Raw genomic sequence first — 13,082 nt, forward strand, 5'->3', positions numbered from 1 at the left:
CATTTCTCTACCAACTTTCAAGAAGATTATAGGTCTAGTAATCCAGAAGTTAATATGCAAAATTCATTAATATCAACAGACTAGCCAAACTCTATTATCACACTCCTATATGAGATTTGCCACTTTTATTTTAGAAATTTTAAAATATAAAATAATTTGCTCTTTTAATTGGAGCAGAGTTATAATTTTACATTCCTCTTCATTGATGCCTTCATCCAAATTTGGTTTCTAATTATAATGGGCATATCCTTTTATTGATGCATTTCAAAAAGTACATGGAATACATGCTATATGGCCATCATTGTGCTTAATTTTAGGAACACCTAGAGGAACACCATAAATTCTCTTCCCTAATGGAACTCACAACTAGTGAATGAATAATTATAAGTCATCATATTAAGTACAATATATGATGTTATATACAGTGTCATGGAATCACCAGGGCCCTTTGGGCCTCAGGTAATTATTGTCAGTACCATTAAATGAATCAGGAGAAGGTGTATAAGTGTGTTTGGGAAAGCCGGGTGGGGGAGGTGGTTATGAAGTGGCATTGCGGTGCCTGCAAAGTCACAGCACATGGATGTTCATACCCATAGCAATTTGTGGTGAGGTTAATCAGCCACGAAGTACCTAGATCTTCACCTCTAAAGTCTATAAAACTTGTTTCCTTTAGTTTTCTCTGACATCTATGGTTCTGTGTACAGCTTTGTGTTCTACATATATTTTTAATGATAGTCTATTGGCGATTATGTATAGCAATGACAGCACCTTATTAAACATTTTCATTCCTGTCTATCTTGCCTCTACCTTGAGAGAGAGAGAGAGAATGAAAACACTCTAGGTTACTAAAGAAATGGGAGATTCTATTTACTGAAATGACTAGAGTATCTGCTAGGAAAAAATATTTTGTACAGGTTGGCTCCATTTGAATTTATAATTCTGCCAAGAACCTAAAATATTACTGGAATACCTATCATCACTTATGTATGAAACTAACCCTTTTGTAGGTGGGTAATTTATATACTTAGATAACCACTAAGCATCAGAAACATAACATATGTAAGATGAAACTTATATTCACTCACCCCTAAAATGCTTACCTGTATGTCAATACATGGTACTATCATTCACCTCGTTGCTTAGGTGAGTTTTCTCACCCCCGCCACCTCCCACATCGAAGCAATAAACGAATAATGTAGGCTCATTTTTCCCATTACACATCCTGAATCTGTTCACTATCACCAGTTACGTAGCTACTTTTTTAATACAAGTAACCATCATCTCCCTCTCACTACTGAACTATATTAGCTTCCTAACTGGTCTCTTTGCTCCCATTCTTTATCCATTGTGTCACTCTTCTCCACACAGTAGCTAGAGTAATCATTTTAAATGTATATTAGATCATTTCAATGCGCTGCCTTCAAGTTGCTGTGGTTTCCTGCAACACTTAATATAAAATACAACCGTGAACTATTGCCTACAATGCTCAGCGGGATCTATCCCTGTTCACCCACAATCTTCATCTCCTCATCCTCTGTGCCACGTTCTCTCTGCTCAGGCCACACGAGCTATGCAGCTGAATGAGTCTCAGGCACATCATGCTCCCTCCTGCTTCACTATCTTTGTTCTTCCCCCTGGTTAACAATTTTGTCCTCAAAATTATTGCAGGATTTACTTTCTCACTGTTGTCATGTTTCTTTGAAATTTTTACCTCCTAATCGAAATTAGCTGATTAGATTATCAAAACAATCCTACGACAATCAGATTCCTTATCTTGCTTCATTTGTTACTTCGACATTTTTGCTGCCTAACATATTATATATTGTTGTGGTGTTATTTTGCTGTAAATTAGACTGGAGCATAAATTATATCATACCAACATTGTTTTCCTAGGGGCCAGAATAATGTCTAACACACAGTAGATACTTATCAAGAGACCGAAATTCTGTTTCAGACCCGTCCTTATCTAGGTAGGTGATGGTTTTACAGGTTTCTTCATCCCTCCAAACCCCATTCCCCATCTATATGTAGCACAGCTTTCATGGACTACAACACTTTGGGAATAAGTGTAGATTTCAGTAGTAGGCTCGAGACTTTGTTCCAGATAGCTCTCACAGATCCAGCCTATGGTCATCCTGCCATTTTTCACTTTTCTCACTGGGTGCCTGCCTGCTGATGTACCAAGTGACTGCAGTAGGGGAACACCCACCAAAGGGGAGTGTCATTTCTCCAGGGCCCAGGTGAGACGACTGAGAGCCTCAGAGCTATAAGCCTCAATGTTACAACACTGTGAGCTGACAATGCCCCAAAGGGAACTGAGTGAAATATACCTTCGTAATTGTCCCTACTTTCCATGTACTCCACAATTCTGAGAAGCTTAGGAATAGACATATTGTGTCCTCTAATTTCCCCGACCAATATTATCTATATCCCTTTGTCTTCCCTCCATATGGGAGGATGAGTCTAGAGTCTTTCACTATGGCAGACATCTGACAGAAACCTGAAAACTAGCACGTACATAATTGAAGCTCAAGTTGAGAATCCTACAAAAATTGATGGATGAGATCTATATTTCTCAAAATGTTTACAATTTGTCATGGAACTCCAATAAGTCTGCTGGATTTCTTTTATGATAATTCATTAATACAAGTTTTAATAGTTTCATATTGGCATTGCTAATCACCTTCCCTCAAAGTATGTTGGCATTATAGTTTTCCAATGTTTCTTTTGTTGTTGTTGTTCCCTTTCTAAAATGGACAAGGAGGCTAACTTTTAAATATAGGTTTCAATACCTACATAGTTGTTTTCTTTCTCAGAATTCTTTTAAAATCTCAAGGCTTTGATATTATCCCTGCTTATTTATTTAATTATGGAAGAATATCCTGTGGCAGGTGTGGTGATCAACTTTCTGGAAGCCACCGGAGGCAAGCACCTGCTTATTGCTAATGTTTGCTTCTCTTTCACCCCGCTTGGAGAAAGAACATCCTTCCAGGGGAAAACTGGAGGTTTCTGTCAATCAAGATGTGGAAAGAGCCTTCCATAGCCAGGGGGCCTCCCTCTCCTCTCCGTTTGCCATCTGGTCAGGGCCTTCCCCTGAACTTGCTTGGAGGCCTTAAAAGTTCAAGAGTACATTTTTGTCACCACTTCCCCTCCCAAAAAGTAACAAGAAAAATGCATAATGTATGATAATGGTCAAACTAGTAAGAATTAAAGTAAATGGTGTGGATTAATAATTCTGCAATTTGTTATACAAAGTCAATTTTTTCCACTTGCAGAGCTAAGTTGCCCAGTGGGTTTATTGGTTCACTCATTATTAGGTATATATCACTTTTATTGTTTCACATTTTTATAGTTTATTAAAAAAAAAAAAAGACATCATTCATGAATAAAACATTTTGGCTCCAGGCTGCCATACACTGAGGTTGGTCAAAGAGATTATACCATCCCTGATTTAAAATAATAACCATGCATACAAAGTAGAAATAGTATAAATAGCATTAAATAACATAGCAGCATGTAGGGTGAGTCTTCCATACAAAGAGAGTTTGTATCTCAGGTAAATTCCTCAGCATCAGTTCCCTTGTTTTATGTGTCCACTCTCTAGACAGGACCTCTCAAAAGAGCTTTCTGTTCTTTCTTCTAGAGCCTTCAGTGGCCAGGCACACCTGGGTCCACATTGAATTATTGTGGCTTCTCTCCTCTTCCCCCTCCATCACATAGAATGATGGAGCATCTCAGGTGCAGTTCACTTGCTAATATACATGGAGACATGTAGCGTGATGGACATATTTAATGTTAGTTGTTTCGATCACTCTGCACATTTGGGAGGTCACAGCTAAGCATCCTCAAGAGTCATTTAGAACTCCACAAGTAAAATGTCTATATATTCACACATTAATTTGGTTGTAATGCACAGTATGCTTGTCCTGTTCCAGACAACTCTGAGGATGTCATCAGGAGGAAGTCCTAGACGTTGTCAAGGACCCTGTGGCTACAAACCAGTGCACAGGTAGGCAAATTGGCCAGGAGCTATCTGTTAGTTTTGTGTGTCTGCACCAGGAGTTAGGCTAACCATATGGTTCTAAGTTAGAGCTGTCTACTACTGTAATGGTTACCTTCGCAGGAGAGCAGAAGAAAAATGGTGAGAATAAGTTATCTTTCCAACTTTCTGCCTTCCAAGCTTGCTACCAGTGTTTTCTATACAGAATTAATTTTCTATCAATGCCATGAAAATAAAAGAAAATCATTTTTTTTTAAATCAATGGTAAATTTATCCATTGCCATGATTTGGTGAATTTGAATTAACATATTGCTCTTACATGGCAGAAATCATGGGCAGGGCCTCCAAGGGGACACCTCTACGACTGTAGTTGCTGCCTTTCATCGTGATGGTTTTCCTTAGATACATCATCTACCTATACACGTCTAATTCTGCAGGGATTTTAAATATTCAACATTGTTAATTACCACAGTTTTCATTTATGTTAATAAATTAGAAAACTAAATGAAATGACTCATTCAAAATTAAAGGCCAATACATTGACATTTGCAGTAACTTGTTAGCTTGCTCTTTCCTCTTATCAATTCTTTATTTTAAGTAAGTGGGTAGTTTATTTTTTTTTTATTCATATTGTATTTAATTATCTACCTTTGAACGTGGCTTTTCTTTCTTTCTTTCTTTCTTTCTTTCTTTCTTTCTTTCTTTCTTTCTTTCTTTCTTTCTTTCTTTTCTTTGGTCAGCTATTAGAAATAAAGGGATACGTAAAATCCTTTGGCAGATTGATAAATTGAAAGTCTCTTTAGGACTAGAATACATTTTTAGTAAGAGGTCAGGATTATTGAACAGATAGGCACGGTTTTTCATAAGTTGCTAATATTATTTTATTCCCCTTTAGAGCTCAGGCTCAGAGGTCCCATATCACAATATAATTCAATGTGCCGGAGGCAATGGATTCTGCTTTTAAATGGATTAATTTCAATTTCTAAAAGGAATCCAGTCAGTCAGCCAGTGAAGCAATAATCAATTCAATCAATCATTTTGACCACTGCCACTCACTGGATTGATTTGACATTTAACTGAAATATGATGAAAATAACTAATTTTCTATAGCCATGTATATGTGATATAAAAATCTAATCACTAAGACAGTACTTGTCCATTTTAGGATCTTACTCAGATATCCAAAGCAGTCTATCAGAGAAGAAAAAACTCATTGGAACAGGTTAGGTTGGCTTAGGCGCCCTGGTTAGACTTAGCCTGAGAGTGAGAAAAGAAAAGCACAGTTCTCCGTGATTCTAGATAATACCCAGCCTATGGTATTAATGGTTCTAAATGTAGAACCATTGTGTGTAATTGGACCACTCTGGAGAAACTACGTATTTTCAGTATTTATGAGAAAGAAGAGGCATAACCAGAACATAACGTAAGGGAGCCCCCAAACTTGCGTAGATGTTTCTGATGAAGCAAAGCCTGCAGTTTGCCTCAGTTTGCCTCAGTTTGCAAATGGACATCACATATAGAGGCAACTGCTTGCCTCAGCAATGTGTTATAAATGCCATCTATCAAAACCTTACCTGAAGAAGCAAAACGTAAAGACCTAACAGATTCTCAAATGTCTAGAAAGATAATTTTTTGGTTTCAATTTCAAAGTAACCCCGTGGTTTCTTCAGAGACTGTGTATAGATTCCCCTCAAAGTTCTATTGCTCTGGTGCAGTACAAAACATATATTTTATTATAGCTAGATAGGATTCTTTTATATCCTTTTCATGACATTTAAGTTCTTCATTTACTTTACAGTTACGTTGAGTCATGTATAATTAGGCTAATATTGATATATGATAAACAAAGTCTGTTACTGATGAAACCTTGTGAAAAGCATAAAACTGATGTATCATCTCATGTACAACTCAATAGAGTTTTTGGAAAATAAACATTTCCGGGTCATCGTGTAATAAACACATAACATATGGTTTGTATATTTTCATTTGCAAGGCTTTTAGCTTAGAGTTACATTTATAAAGTTTAGGAAGTGATGTCTAAAAACTCTGAGTATATTAAGTATATGTAGAAAATATAAGAAAGTCTTTGTTTTTTGAGAATATAGATGAAAAACAAATCAATCATTTTCCACTTCAATTTTCTTATGTGTAAATGAAATAGAACTTCAAAGAGAAAAAGAAGGTAGAAACAGTATTGACAACTAGCTTATGAAAGAATTTCCATTTCTGTTGGTAACAAGGTGTAGGCATTCATGATAATGTTAAACAGGAACTATAGGAAATGTTGTCCACTGTTCCAATATTCAGACTTTGGCAAATCCCCATCTAAATGATAAACAGGCGAGCTGGTCTCAGGTGAATTAAATGCAGCAACCCACTACCACAAACACACACAAAAAAAGCAGCTTATGAATGTTCCTCACTAATCATATGTCACTTAAAAATCAGCAAATTCAAACAAGCTCAAGCCATGAGACTGGCCTCTCCTTCCCCAATGTTAGAAATGTAAAAATATATTGCAAAATTTTATATGTGTGAGTGTTTGTACTTCAGTATCAGATACTCAGAATATACAGACAACGTCAATATTTTCACAAATATGTCCTTACAATAATTTGTCAAAGAATGTTACTTTTATTATTACTTATAAAAAAAAAAAAGATAGAAGCAACCAAAAAATCCCCTAAATAAGGGAGCGAGAATACAGAGGTGGATGATATGCATAAGATGAGATGTTTCATCAAAACTTATATTTTAATAAATATACAATATAAGGCACTGCTAATGATATAAAATTACATTATAAAAAGCATAACAAAAACCTACTTGTTGAGCAGCATAATTTTTAATAAATAAATGCATAAAATGACTGAAAAGAAAGAAGATTTATAGCATCGTTATAAGTAATTCTCTAGAATAATGAGATTTTAAATCATGAGATTAATAGTAATTTTCTTACTCCCGATTCTTCTGTTTTACGTTTTCCAAAATATCCCTTTTCACAAATATATATTGTATTTGTAACTATAGAAACTATCATATATGTGTGTGTGTATGTCTATATATAAATATAGATATATGTATATATATAGATATATACATATATGTGTATATATATATATGTAATTAACTACTGTAAAAGTCAAATGAGAAAGTGTGTGTGGTGTGGGTGGCTGATACAATTCATGTCATCACTTATGATAAAAACAATTCTGAGGTCATCTTTCATTTCTCTTTGTATAGTGACACTAGTTTTTTATATGAGTAATGGCATATTAACTTTTGCCTATTAATTATCTCTATTAGATATTTTGACTCAAACATTTCACAATACTTATTTTAAAAATTATGTATCATCTCCTATGTGTTAAATGCTCTTCTTGGAACTCAGAATATAGGTGTGATAGATACAAAATTCTAGGTATAGTCTAGTAAGGGAGCCTGAAAAGCAACACGTAAAAAGAGTCCCCAAACTATATCTATATCTATATATGTATCTGTATATTTCTACACATCTCTATTCATTCATTTATATATTTATCATTTTAAGTGATAAATGATGAAAGGCAAAATAAAGGAGCATGATAGCTTAATGATGGGGGCACGTAAGCTGGACAGTGAAGATATCTCTGATGTGTTAACATTTGAAATAAAATGGAATGAAGCAAGGGAGTAAAGAATAGGAAAGTTAAGCATAGGAACATTTCAAGCAGCAGGAATAGAAGCAAAAGACCCTAAGGTAGCAGTCAGTTTAGCATTTTCAAAAACAGACACACAAACAAAAAACAGCTAGGAGGACAATTTGGTTTTGCAAAACCAAGAGGTAAATAATAAAAATGGGTTAGAAACATAGGTGGGGACATAATTATGAGAGTCTTTTAGGCCATGATAAGAAAGTAAGTTTTAATTCTAAACATTGTTGGAAATAAATAATGGAGTTTTAATAGGTGGTATTGTGATATAATTTATATGTTATATATAAAATTGGTGGTTATATAGAGAAAACTATAAAAAGCGAAGTTTCAAAGACAAGAAGAAAATTAAAAGACATTACAGTAATCAACAATGGAGAAGAAAGTAGCTTGAGCTAGTAGTGGGGGTGGCAAAATTCCTCAGGTTTGGAACACATATAAATAAATAAATAAATAAATAAATAAATAAATAAGTTATATATATGTGTATATATATTATACACATATATATAATATATATACACACATATATATATATAATATATATACACATATATACATATATATACACACATATACATGTATACACACATATTTTTAATGGGAAATATGAGAAAATAACTGGTAGAGTAATCAAAGATAACTTGTAGGTGTTTTCGTCTGCAGATCTGGATTAATAATATATAAACTATGATGGAAAAGACTGGGCAGAACAGGTTAGGGTGAGTTAGGAGGAATCCTGAATTTCAGATATGTTAATTTTGATATGCTTATTCTATGTTTATGTGGAAGACAATGAGAAGAGATTAGAATATTTAAGTTTGGAACTAAGGAAAGAGATTGAGGTAGCAAGACATACTTTTGGGAGTAAGAAACATATAAATGGAACTTAGAAGAAATACTGAAAATAGAAATTTAGAGCATTCACTACCAAAGGCGGATGTTGCTGTAGAGAGAGAATACTCTGGAACTAGGCAGGTGAATAAAGTTTTCAAAGCAATGTCAGTTTAATAACAAGAGAGATGTCTGTAGCTAAAGATAAAAAAGTATTTTGACCTAATCTTTGTTTTTGAATACCTAAGAAAACAAATTGCATTGGCTGACTATTGAGTGAAATCACAACATTCTGGAAGTTCATATTCTGCCCCCAAAATGCAATTCAAATTACAGGGCAATTACATTATATCCACAGAGTAAATTACCTTGTTATTGGCATTCTGTGGAATAAAGTAATCTAGAAATTGGTTTCAATGATGAAACTATATCGAAGGTTTTCAGAGCAACATGATTTCTTATCAGACATTATTCCCCAAACCCTTCAGTTTTTGAATTGACATCTCTTTTCTTCCATTGTCTTCCCCAAATTAACAAACACAATTTATAAAAATGTATGAGTTGGTTTTTGTTTTGTGGTGTCTTAAAAATTCATTATGTTATGAATCATTGTGCATATTAAAATGAAGACATATAGCAAGACTAGAAGCAGTCTTTAAAGATGTTTACTCCTACTGAGATGACCATGTTGCTATCCAACATCTCTAGAAGAGTGATTCAATATAATCTTCTAGCTTCTGTATTTTCTTGATCATGATTATGTAGTCATTAATTTAGACTGCATCAAGGTATTTGAGAATACAATTTTATGCCATATTGGGTGACTGGGACTCAAGCAAAAAACCACACTCTTACTGGAATAAGGCATTAAAATGTAAAATTCAGGGCTGCCAGAGCAACTGAAATTTGAGCAGGAAATTCCAGAATGAAAGTAACTGCAGAGAGAGGTGTTCCACAATTTGTATAAAAATTTTCCCTAATTTCATAAATGACTTGTTATTTACAGATCCACAGAGGAGAACTCAGGGGCTTATCAGAAAATAATGACTGAAGTAAGACTTTGCTACTGCTCATCACAGATACAGTTGAGTTAAACATCTGCTAATAAAAATCAGTGCTTTTTAGAAAAATAAATTAGAATCCAGAATCTCTAAAACATAACCACAATTTCCAATATTGGATCAATATTTCTAAACATATGAAAAAAAAACAACAGTGAAATGTGACAAATTGTCAAGAGAAGAAGAAATTATTAGAATTTATACTGAAATTAGTGGGCTAGAATATTGAAATGGCTATTATAAACATGCTCAAGAGCTTAAATAAAAATATAGTTATAATGAATGATTAGATGGGAAATATCAATGAGAATTGGAAACTATAAAAATGAGAACCAAATAAAAATTCTCAAAACTGAGAAGTAAAATGTTAACAGTTTTTTCCCTATACACTTTTCCTACTCACAAAAGCAGAATACCATCTGAATTTGTATAGAGAAGTCAATAAAAAAATACAGAATATGAAGAAAAAATGAAAAGATTAACAAATATATTGTATTATTTCATATTTATGTGCATATTTGCCTTTAGTAGTGCTCTTTCTTCATTTTTATAGATTCTGTTTTTCATCTGATAAATTTCTTTCAGCCTGAAGAATATTTTGTAAAAAACATTGACTTTTTTAAAGAAAAAAAGTATATCATTTTTGTGTAAGTGATGATTTTTCCAACGTATAGAGATGCAATGTGTGTGACAATAGCACAGACAGTGGAAGGAGTGGTCAATGAAACAATACCATTAAAAGTTTCTTACAATACATAAAGTTCTACAATATTTACTCTAACTTGAGTTTTATTTGTTAAGAATACACTTTAAAATTTCCAGAGCACATACTAAGGAATGCAATGTGCTGTAGCTAAAACCCAATGGACAAATTAAAATTGAATATAAAAACAGTATTTGTTTAAACCAGAAGAAAGCATTAAGAATAAGTAGAAGAAAATAACTAGTAAAAATTAGCAAACTAGAAGAACTAAATCCAAAAGTGTCAATAATTATATTTTATGTAATTGAGCTAAAAACTCCAGTTATAATGTGGATATTGCCAAACTAGATATAGATCAAGATCCTTCTATGCGCATTCTAAACTATGACACAGGATAAAAATAAAAAGATAAAAGTGGGCATACCATAAGAAAAAAGTAAGCATAAGAAGGCTGGTTAATTATTTTCTTACTATGGCTGTAACCAACTATCACAAAGTTGCTTGAAATAATACAAATATACTATCTTGTAGTTTTGGAGATCACAGGTCCAAAATGAGTCTCACTAGGCTAAATTCAGGGTGTAAGCTGTGTTGCTAATACTGGTTTTAGGAGAGAACCCATTTCCTTGCCTTTTCCAAGTTTCTAGAAAAGACAAGATTCCTTACCTCACACCCACTATCGTCTTAAAAGCAGGCAATCAAATTATTCTGACCTTCGCTTTTGTTGTGTGACACTTTTTCTACTCTGTCTCTGACATTCTTATGTCTCTTTTTCGCTTAAAAGAATCCTTGTCATTACATCGGGCCCACTCAGATCATTCAATATAGTATGCCCCTTCCAAAGTCTGATTAACAGCCTTAATTCCATCTACAACCTTAATTTCCCTTTGCCATAGCATTTTCAAGTCTCTGGGGAATTAATAAGTGGAAATCTTCAGCAGCCCATTATTATGCCTACCATAGCTGAATATACTGCATAAATATCAGATAAAATAAACTTGACAACAAATTATTACAAGAGACACAGATAAATATTTCACAATAATAAAAATGTATTTCATCAGGGATTAACCATGTTAACACATCCCTCTCAGTAATGGACATAGAACAATTTAGACATGCAAAGACTTAGCTGCAAATTTTCTTTCAAATTTGTTAGCAACTTATATAGTAAATATATGAAAACGCTAGAACATTGTAAACAAGTAGGGTTTATCCGAGGAATTCAAGGATAGGTTAAAATTTAAAAAATCATCATAATTTACCTCAATAATAGAATAAAGAAACAGCATCATGATTATATCACATGCATTCATAATAAAATATCTCCACAAACTAGGAACAGAAGAAAGATATCTCAATCTGATAAAGGGCAGCTATAAAAAAATCTGCAGCTTACATTGTGCTTTTTAAAATATTAAATGTTTTTTGTGGCAAAATTTCCCACATAGTGTCCTCTCTTAATCACACCAAAGTGTGGAGTCTATGTTTCCTCTCATTCAATCTATTTGGGTATATGACTGCTTTGATCAATATAGTAAAGCAGAAGATATATAGTTTTGCTTCTAAGGCCAAGTCATATAGGCGTTTTGGCCTTGTTCGTGGAACCAGTAATTTTGTACCTCTGAGGTCACAGATAAATCTGATTACCCTAAAACTCTTGGATGTTAGGAAGTTCAGTACCAGGAGAAAGGTGTTTTAGTCAACAGGTCCAACAGAGGTCTCAGCTAACAACCTGAATTAATCCCAGATGCATGACTGAAAACACATCAAGATAATTTCAGCCACTATTGGTTGGGCTTTCCTTAGCCACAAGTCTCTTGAAAAAGCCTCTGAGATTGTAGAACAGAGGCAAGGTGTAGCCATTGCACCTTGTATAATATAATGACCAAGAAAATCTGTGATAAAAGTAAAATATTAGTTTTATCCCACTACATTTTGGAGTGACTTATAACGCAGGAATAGTAACCTCCTCCCTAAGAACACAGACAAGATAAAATTATCTAATCTTGCACCTTCTATTTGCTATTATCTGGAAGTTCCTAAAATTTTCAATGAGAAAACTCAACAAAATAAAGACATACAGATTGGAAAAGGAAAATAATAAAACTTTTTATTTTCAGGTAACATAACTATCTACACAAAAACTCCTAAGAAATCAACAAGGCAATTACTTTGCAACAAATAAATGAATTTAGCAAGGTCACAGGACAGGTCAATCAATATACAAAAATCAATTTTATTTAGATATCGGGATACACAATTTGAAAATAAAATGAAAATAATTTCATGTACCATAAAAGCTATCATGTACCATAACATCAAAACACAACATACTTAGGGATAAATTTAACAAAACACAGGTAAAATCTGTGCACACAGTGTTATAAGACATCACTGAAAAATTAAAATAGACTTAAGTATGTGGAGATATATCTGATTACCAGACATAGTATCAGTAAAGTGTCAATTCTTTCAAGTTGGTCTATAGATTTAATAAATCTAAATAATATCCCCAGCAGGCATTTAATATTATTTATTATTAATCGTCTATTGTTTGTTATTAACATCATTACTTAATATATATGAAGATCTAGAAGTGGTAAAACTATTCTATAATGAAAAAATCAATGGTGGCCTTTGGGTGGGTTGGAGATTGAGTGGGAAACAATAAAGAGGAATTTAATGAGGTAAAAAGAATGTGCTTTATCTAAACAGTGGTATAGGTTGCATGGGTTTATGAATTTGTCAAAAGTCACTGAGTTATTCACTCAGTTATGCATTCACTATAT

The sequence above is a fragment of the Rhinolophus hipposideros genome, assembly GCF_964194185.1.
Source record: "Rhinolophus hipposideros genome assembly, chromosome: 17".
Classification (NCBI taxonomy): domain Eukaryota; kingdom Metazoa; phylum Chordata; class Mammalia; order Chiroptera; family Rhinolophidae; genus Rhinolophus; species Rhinolophus hipposideros.